We start from the raw sequence: 8,384 nt of genomic DNA, 5'->3' as shown, positions 1-8,384 counted from the left end.
TTGGCTGTGGCCGGGTTTGAACCTGCCACCCTCCGTATATGGGGGTGGGACACAATTATAAGAGGGACTTTACCTAACAAATGCAATCAGTGTAACCTAATTCTCTGCACCCTCAATGAACCTGAAACAATAAAAAAAAGTTTCCTAATAAAATATTGAATTCATCCCCTCAACTCTGCTGATAGACTTGGCTTTCTTTGGAAAGGAATCAGGTGGGAACTCTCTCAAAGCTGCTGTCTGGTCTATAGAATTCCAGTAAAGCGAACAAAAGCATCCGTGTTTTCCTCCATAGCACAAGGTCTACTGTCTGATTTAAACAAACTCCTTAGATGATTTTTTTCTTGCTTTTCTAGATTTATGGAATGTTCAAGCCAGAGTGGACACAGTCCACTACTTACAAACCCTAAAGACTTAGAAGTTAAGAACTTTCCGCATAAGGCCACACACACAGCTCTTAGGGGACACTGCGAGGCTTGGTCTCCCAATTCTCAGTCCAGCGTGTGGTTTCCTTCCTAAACTCTGGCTTTCCCCTCAAGAAAGCTCAGGCTAAGGTCTGCCAGTGGCGGGAGATGGGGATGCTCACTGCCTCAGCAGTGGTGCCACCACCCCAGGGATGGAGTCTAAATTTCGGTTCAGTGCTAGATGCCACCTCCCAGCACGGGGCTCTGCCTGCCTTGATTCTGGCCCTCCCCTCCTGGGCTGCAAAGGAAGACAGCCTCTCAGCCCGGCTGAGCCTGGGAGGCAGACACGGCTAGACGTTTTGCCCATTGAATGCGTCTGGTTGCTTCAGCAATTCCCTCCACAGTCTATTCCGCCCACATTCAGGTTACTTTCCTTTTCCTGATGAACCACGGAGTGGTCTACTCATTACAGGGAAAACTGGAGGGAACCACCTGGCACCCACCTTTCTAAGGGACTGGCGTCAAGCTGTCAATTACTCACGGGAGACGCGCAGATGGGGAGATGTGAGCTGAAAACCCCAGTTTCCTTTTACCCTTTTAAAAAATAACTTTTAATATACATAACATAACACAAAATTTACCATCTTCACCCTTTTTAAGTATATAGCTCAGTGGTATTTGTACATTCACCTTGTTGTACAACTCTCACCACTAGAACTCTTTTCCTCTTGCAAAAACCTTTCCCTCTGTACCCCCTTCCCCTCTCCCCAGCCCTACAAACACCATTCTACCTTCTGTCCCTATCAGTCTGACAACTCTAAGTTCCTCACATAAGCGGAATCGTATAGTATTGTCCTGACTGGCTTATTTCATTCGCATAATGTCCCATAATGTTCTCAAGTTTCCTCCATTGTGTCTAAATTTCCTTCCTTTTTAAGGCTGGATAATGTTCCATTGTATATAAATACCACATTTCTTTTATACATTCATCTGCCAGTGGAGACTTGGGCTGTGTTCAACTTGCAGCTATCGTGAATAACCTTCTACAAACATGGGTGCACATGCACAAACATCTTTTCAAGTTTCTACTTTCAATTTTTTTAGGTATATACCCAGAAGTAGGATTGCTGGATAATATGGTCATTGGATTCGTACTGCTTTACACAATAGCTATACTTATTTACATTCCCACCCATAGCTTCCTTTTTTTTTTCATATTAGTGAGCCTGACAGGTGTAAGATGGTTGAAAATTGACTTTTAATCCATATTCTGCAATTGAATTCATCCCCCCCCCCGCACTTCACTGACAGAATTGGCTTTCTATGGAAAGGAGTCAAGTGGGGAACTCTCCCAAAGCTGTTGTCTGGTCTACAGAATTCAAGTAAAGCAAACAAAACCACCCATGTTTCCTTCCATAACCCAGGGTTTACTGTCTGGTTTAAACACTTGCCCCGATCGCCCTGGGTATTAAGTCTCCAACACTGGGGGAGCCGTGACTCCCGCGACTCCCATGGGTGTCGCTCTGGCTTCCCCACCCCCAGATGCCCATGCTTCACTCACCCTCCTGTTAGAGCTTTCTCAACTCTCAGGATGCCCCCAGAGGCCCAGCGGGGTGGGGATAAGGAGGAGGGTAACTCCCGCAAACATTCCCCCAAAGTGGCACCTTCCATGGTTGTTGAAAATACATTACAGAAAGCAATGGGAGGGAAAGAAGGATGAAACAGACCATGAGGCGGGAACAGAGACATCTTATTTGAAGGGTGACCCCTTCACCACCGGCCCAAGCTCCCCCTGCCCTGTGAAGAAACACCATCTTTATTTCTTTGCCCTTTCCCCTTATTCCTATGCACCCCGTCTAAGGATTCACCCTCCCACAGGACAAGCAGGTAGCCACCTGCAACTGCCGTGAAATGTGTCTTATTGCATTTGCTTTCAGTGGCTTTGCCAGACAAAATGTTAAGGTGAGAGGCGATTGCAGTGCAGTCTTGGGGCTCCTAACTCCCAAGAAGAAGGAGTGGGAACACAGGGTGCTATGCCAAGGACACCCAGGGGACACGCAGGAACTTCATCTTTAACAAAAGTGAGCCCTGTCAGGGCAGCAAAGATTCTTGTCCCTGTGGCCCAGGTGATAAAGTGAATAGACTACACGAGCCTTTACAAGCCCGCCGAGACAACCTTTCCGGGTAGTTGGGATTGCGTTGTGACTACGTTTTAATTTCGTCATAACTATCACTGTGGTTAGTGGTGTTTAAATAGTTAGCGATGTTTTCAGTCTTTGATTATTATTAACACGCCGTCAGAGGCACTGGTGGTGTAGAGTGAGGGAATCATTGGTTTGGACGAGCCCTTTAGGTCAGCAGCCTTTCTCATGCATAGTCTAACACTATTTCTTAGTCATTTCTCTTAAAAATTGTCCTCAATTCAAAAAAAGAAAAAAAGGCATTTCAAAAATGTTCTGGGCAGTGGCAGCATCATTAGAATAACCCTGTAATCTCTAAACTAAATGTAGAAGCTCTGAAATGTCTGTTGGGGGGGAGGGAAGTAGTCGTCTCAATCCTTAAAATCACACCTCATTCAGGGCTTAGTACTGTCTGTGCCTCCATGTTTCCTACTAAGAGGATAATTTTGAAGCCAGGCTGCTAATATGCCTAATATACCTTAGATAATGTGAAATTCTTATTTTTCAATGCAATAAAATGCCCTTCCTGTTGTAGCTAACATCAAAACAGAAACAGATGAAATGTCGTTATTAAGCTTCCAAGCTGAGAATGAAGAGAAAATAGGAAAGATGGGGCAGCTGACCACTGCCCAGTCTTCCCTGTCCCACGAGAGCCAGCCCTTGTTTGTTGCCATTTCTGGACATGTTTTTTTCAATAATGCAACATGGATGTGGAGTTTTGGATCTGTGTCACAGAGCTTCATAAAAAGGCAGTTACGTGTTCTTGCTCCTGTGCTTTTTATCATTTGGTATCTTGAACATGTTCAAGTTTAAAGTAGGAAAATAATACTTCTGGTGGCGCTGAGAAAGAGCTTGATACCATTCCTGACTTTACCACAGATGTCTGCAAACAAAAACATTTCTTTAATGTAACTTGTCATTTGGTAAGTGTGGCGTGCTGTTGACAAACAAAGTGCTATGAATTTTCTTCTTTTGCTCCTTACGGAAACTATCCATTTGTTAAAAATTCCTATTCCTGCTGCTGTTGTGAAGATTTCTTTCTTTCTTTCTTTTTTTTTTTGAGACAGAGTTTCACTGTGTTGCCCTCAGTAGAGGCTGCGGTATCACAGCTCACAGCAACCTCCAGGTCTTGGGCTTAAATGATTCTCTTGCCTCAGTCTGCCACAACGTCCAGCTGTTTCTTTGTTCCAGTTATCATTGTTGTTTAGCTGGCCCGGGGCAGGCTCAAACCTGCCAGCCTCTGTGCATGTGGCTGGTGCCATAACCACTGTGCTACAGGCGTCAAGCCTGAAGATTTCTTTTATCTCCCAAAACTCCAGAAGTAAGAGTAGCTTAGACCAGTGCTACTCAAAGTGTGTCTACGGTCTGGGCCAGTCTGCAAACTATTTGGGGTTCCTGATGAGATAAACATAGCTATGGAGTCTGTGCTCAGAACATTTACAGCAATTTGACAACAGCCACATCATTCAAGCTAGTCAGAGGACTTGTTTCATGGAAAAGAGGAAAGACTCTTTGGGGTGTCCTTCATTTCGTTTTCTAGTAATTTATTCTTATTGTATTTTTTAAAGTGTTCATCCCCATGAGTTAAAAAATCAGAAAAATAATTTCCTTCACCACAGAAGCCCCGCTTTAGATTCTGCCAGGGCTAAAGGGATGTGTGTACTGTGCGTGTTCCAAAGTAACTACAAAACTTTTGGGGAACTCTTGTTTCTTTAGACAACTCCAGGGTTGAACAGGAGGTCCTGTCAACAGCAGCAGCCACGTACGGGCTGTTGTAACTGCCACCCCCACTGGCACAGGGATTCTGGTTCCTAGCATCTCCCTCAGAAATTTCTGGGCCCCTCAGTTAAAACCACCACTGGACCACAACAATATTACATTCCTCCCCAAGTTCCTCCACCCCAGCTTCCCTCTGCACTTCAGCCATTTGCATATTGGAAAGGTCCAGCAACCACCATCCTTCCTTTCCTGACAGCCTGAGCTGTCTCAGCTTTCCTGGGTCTGGTCTTGCCAGCCAGTGTGAGCAAGCTGGCCCCAACGCCAAGACGACGGCTGGGCTCCTTTTATGATAGAGCAGTGAGTTTCAGTCGGTGTGCTATGGCATCCTTTTAGGTATGCAGTAAAAATTTTTAAAGATCATTAATTAAATTATTTTCGAAAGACGTTCAAAGCACAGTATAAGTATATTATTTGATTATTCCTTTTTTTATCGACATAATTTAAGTGTGCTGTGGAAGTCTAATTACAGGTTCAAGTGTGACATGAGGTAAAACATTTTTTAAAAAGGTTGAAAAACGCTGGGATAGACTGGGGACCTTGTACAAAGGTCGCTGGGGTCAGAGGCAGCTGGGCCAGCAAGTGATCTGACCCAGGGTATGCACGTTGGCAGGGCCGGACACAGGAACGGGGTTTGGAGAGGGGCTTGAGGGGGGAGGGTAAGATCCAAGGAGGAGACCTGACTGGGGGAAACCTCAAAAATGTTCAGGTAGAGATTTAAGACTGAAGGGCCGTGAGACATTGACTCATTTTGCAGATGAGGAAGCAGGTCCAGAAGGGATATCTGCCATTAGAGAGAGTGACCAGCTGGGCCTAGAACCCAAGATGCTCCTGAATCTTGTTCCAGTGTTGTATAAATGACCTTTAACTCCCCTGCCCTTCCTCCACCCAACTACACAGGCTAGATTTGCCAGGACAGCGACATTCCTATTTGTTAGAGCACAGGTCTCGGTCTGCAGTCTGGGATCTGAGGTCCAGGGTCTGGGCCATACACCACTCCCCTAAAATGACAGAATTCCCCCGCGGCTACGTGGGGCTTCCCTCAGCCCGGCTCTCCCCAAAGATGCTCTAGCAACAGGCCAGTAGAGGGAGGGCCCTGCTGTGCTCATGTCCACCAGCAGGGGCCAGACTCGGAAAAGGTTTGCCACTCTCAAGCCTGGCAGCTGTGGGCAGAGGACAGCACAGCCAGCCTGGCTTTGCAGCGGGGTCTGTCACCAAACTGGGCTGCCAGCCAGGGGCCAGCAGTAAAGAGCCAGTCTGGCTGGTATTACTGCCTGGTAAGATAAAAATACCCCTAAATGGTCATTCGCTTTACTGTTTCAGATTCCTTAGAGGATGACTCTAATCAGAGCACTCGAGTTTAAAATCATAATCTGGCCACTGAGGAGTTGTGACCTTGGGGAAGTCAGTTTCTAAGTTTTGGGTTCCACAGTGAAAAATGGGAGAACCATAATGTCTATCTATTGTAGTTTCTGAGTGGAACAAATTAGAAATCACCCACCAGGTAGTATGTACTGGATTACATATTAGTCACAATAATAAATGATTTTACTTTATTTTTTTATTTTTTTTTGAGAATTATTTTTTTTTATTGTTGGGGATTCATTGATTTTACTTTATTAATTTATCCTTTCAATAAATATCTATTGAGCATCTACTATGCTTTAGGCCTTAAGCCAGGTGTTTAGGAGATAGAATAATGAATAAGACACTCCCTCAAAAAAATTACTTTGTAACTTTATTATTTTGTAACTTTGTCATTTTTATCTTTTATCTTAATAACAATAACGCTATAATCTCTTTGATTTCTTTTATCACCCTTGTTACAAGAAAGCTCACACCAAATCCGAAGGCTAATCTTTGATCCTCATGACCAGCAGATTTGCGTTCTTCATTTTTGTTGGTTTGCATATTCTATTTGACTCAATGTTTCGCTAAGTCACTTTGGCCTGAGTTTCTCCATGTGAGGGTCTGAGCTTGTTGCCTTCCCGACGGGAAGTCAGAGGAAAGTTCTTTGGGAAAAGAATAACCACCACCACCACCACCCCCCAAAAATAATATTTACAGTTAAGGAAGTGACTAACAGGACTGAAGGGAAGGGAGATGAAGCAGAAACAGCGACAATCACAGCAGCTCTGGGAAAGACAGGACTGGGGGTTCTGGGAGAAGACAGAGAAAACCAGTGAAAACGAAGACCCTGCAAGGGCAGCCCCCTGCGTAGGCAGGGAAGGAAGGGAGGGCCCTGCTGAAAGGGATGGGCTGGGAGAGACGCTGCTTTGTGTCCATCTCAGGAACAGAGAGCAAGGGACAGGGAAACCAACAAGTGACAGGTTTCCCACCAAGAGACAGAAAAGGGCAGGGAGCAGAAACCACTGTTTCCAGAGTGGAAAAACACAGAATCTGAAGGGAGAGAAAGTTACCGCGCCAGCTGACCAGGGAGCTGAATTTCCAGGGGCCTCTGCAACTATAAGCCACCTCGGTAGCTCAGCTCAAGGCCTCTCACCGTGAATGAGACTGGAGCCAGGAGCCCGGCACCTGTTAAATGCACAACCGGGCAGCCACTGGCCTTGCTCAGCAATGCTGAAGAGGCCTGCAGTGGGGAGGGCACACTGGACCTCAAGGAAGAAAAAGTATGAAAGAAAAATTGCTGATTGTGGCAGAGAAGAAAGCAGGCTGGTCCATCTGTTAAGCCTGGGTCAAGACAATGTCGTGGCCAAGCAGCACACAACTTTTCTTTTAAAAACTAAGCAGACCTCACAAAAATATATACCTCTGTGGGCCAAAATTAGAAACTGCCCAACTGTCTGTCAGTTGTAGAATGGATAAGTTGTATTTTCATCTAGAAACGAGAATGAACAAACTACAGTTATAGACAGAATGTTAAATGGAAGGAGCCAGACCCAAAAGAATGCAGATTCTATGGTCTTTACCTAAAGGTCAAAAACAGGCAAAACTACTCCAGGTTATGAGAAGTCAGGGTAGTGGTTAGTTTCCCTTCGGAGGGGACACAGGTTGGTTTCCGGGGTGCTGGCCACATTCTGTTTCTTGAGCCAACTACTACTTACATGTGTGTAAGTTCATTTTGTGAAAATTCACAATGCTCCACATTTTTCTTTAAGGATATTAGATTTCAGTAGAAAGTAAACAGATAACAGGAGAAACAAGCAGACCCTGGGGCCTTGCCATGGTGGGTCCTTGTAAGAGCAGTGGGCCACCTGCCCATTTTCCACACCCATGCCAAACAGGAGAACAAGGGGCCAGGGAGCAAGGTGTCACCACCAGCCTGGTGGCTGGCTTCCTGGGGTCCTTGGTCAGCTCACTCATAATGCAGGACTTGGCTGGACTTGAGAACCTAAGTGGACAAGCAGCATTTGCCATTTCATGGGTGCCAGTTGCCCAGCCTAGAGCCCCAGCTGGAGTAGCATGACCATGGTTCAGTGAGTTACCTACTCTGGCCTCAGTTTCCACACATATAAATTAAATTTGGAACCATGGCTGGTGCAGACTATCAGGGTTTGGTTCTGTCCTCCCCCTCTGCCAGGTGCTTTGATCTTCACCACCACTTTAGGAGGGGAACTCAGGGAGCAAGTTCTTTCCAGGAGGCCACACCTAGTAAGAACAGAGCAGAGCTTTGAACCCAAAGTTCCCCTAATGCCAAAGCCTGCAATCTAAGGCTTCCCAACCAAGAGAAGGAAAACTCCTTCCTTCTTGGGAACTGGGAGATAGCACAAAGATGACAACCCAAGGGAAATACTCACCCGCAAGGTAAAACACAAGATTTTTGAATAAACAAAGGACTCAAATGATCTGATCCTGCTTTTCACGTTCTTTAAATTATTTTATAACTCTGGAAATTATACATAATGATAGCAATGCAAATCATTTTTGTCTATAGACATGCGCACAAATTCTGTTCCCTCTCAAATAACAAAGTAAGTTTCAAGTCCATAGATAAAAGTTGTTTCAACATTCCTTTACTCTGTATAAAGGTGTAGTTTTTTTGACTGCTCCTCTGAACCAGTTACAT

The sequence above is a fragment of the Nycticebus coucang genome, chromosome 6 (genome assembly GCF_027406575.1).
Source record: "Nycticebus coucang isolate mNycCou1 chromosome 6, mNycCou1.pri, whole genome shotgun sequence".
NCBI lineage: Eukaryota > Metazoa > Chordata > Mammalia > Primates > Lorisidae > Nycticebus > Nycticebus coucang.
Note: the sequence above shows the minus strand (reverse complement) of the source record.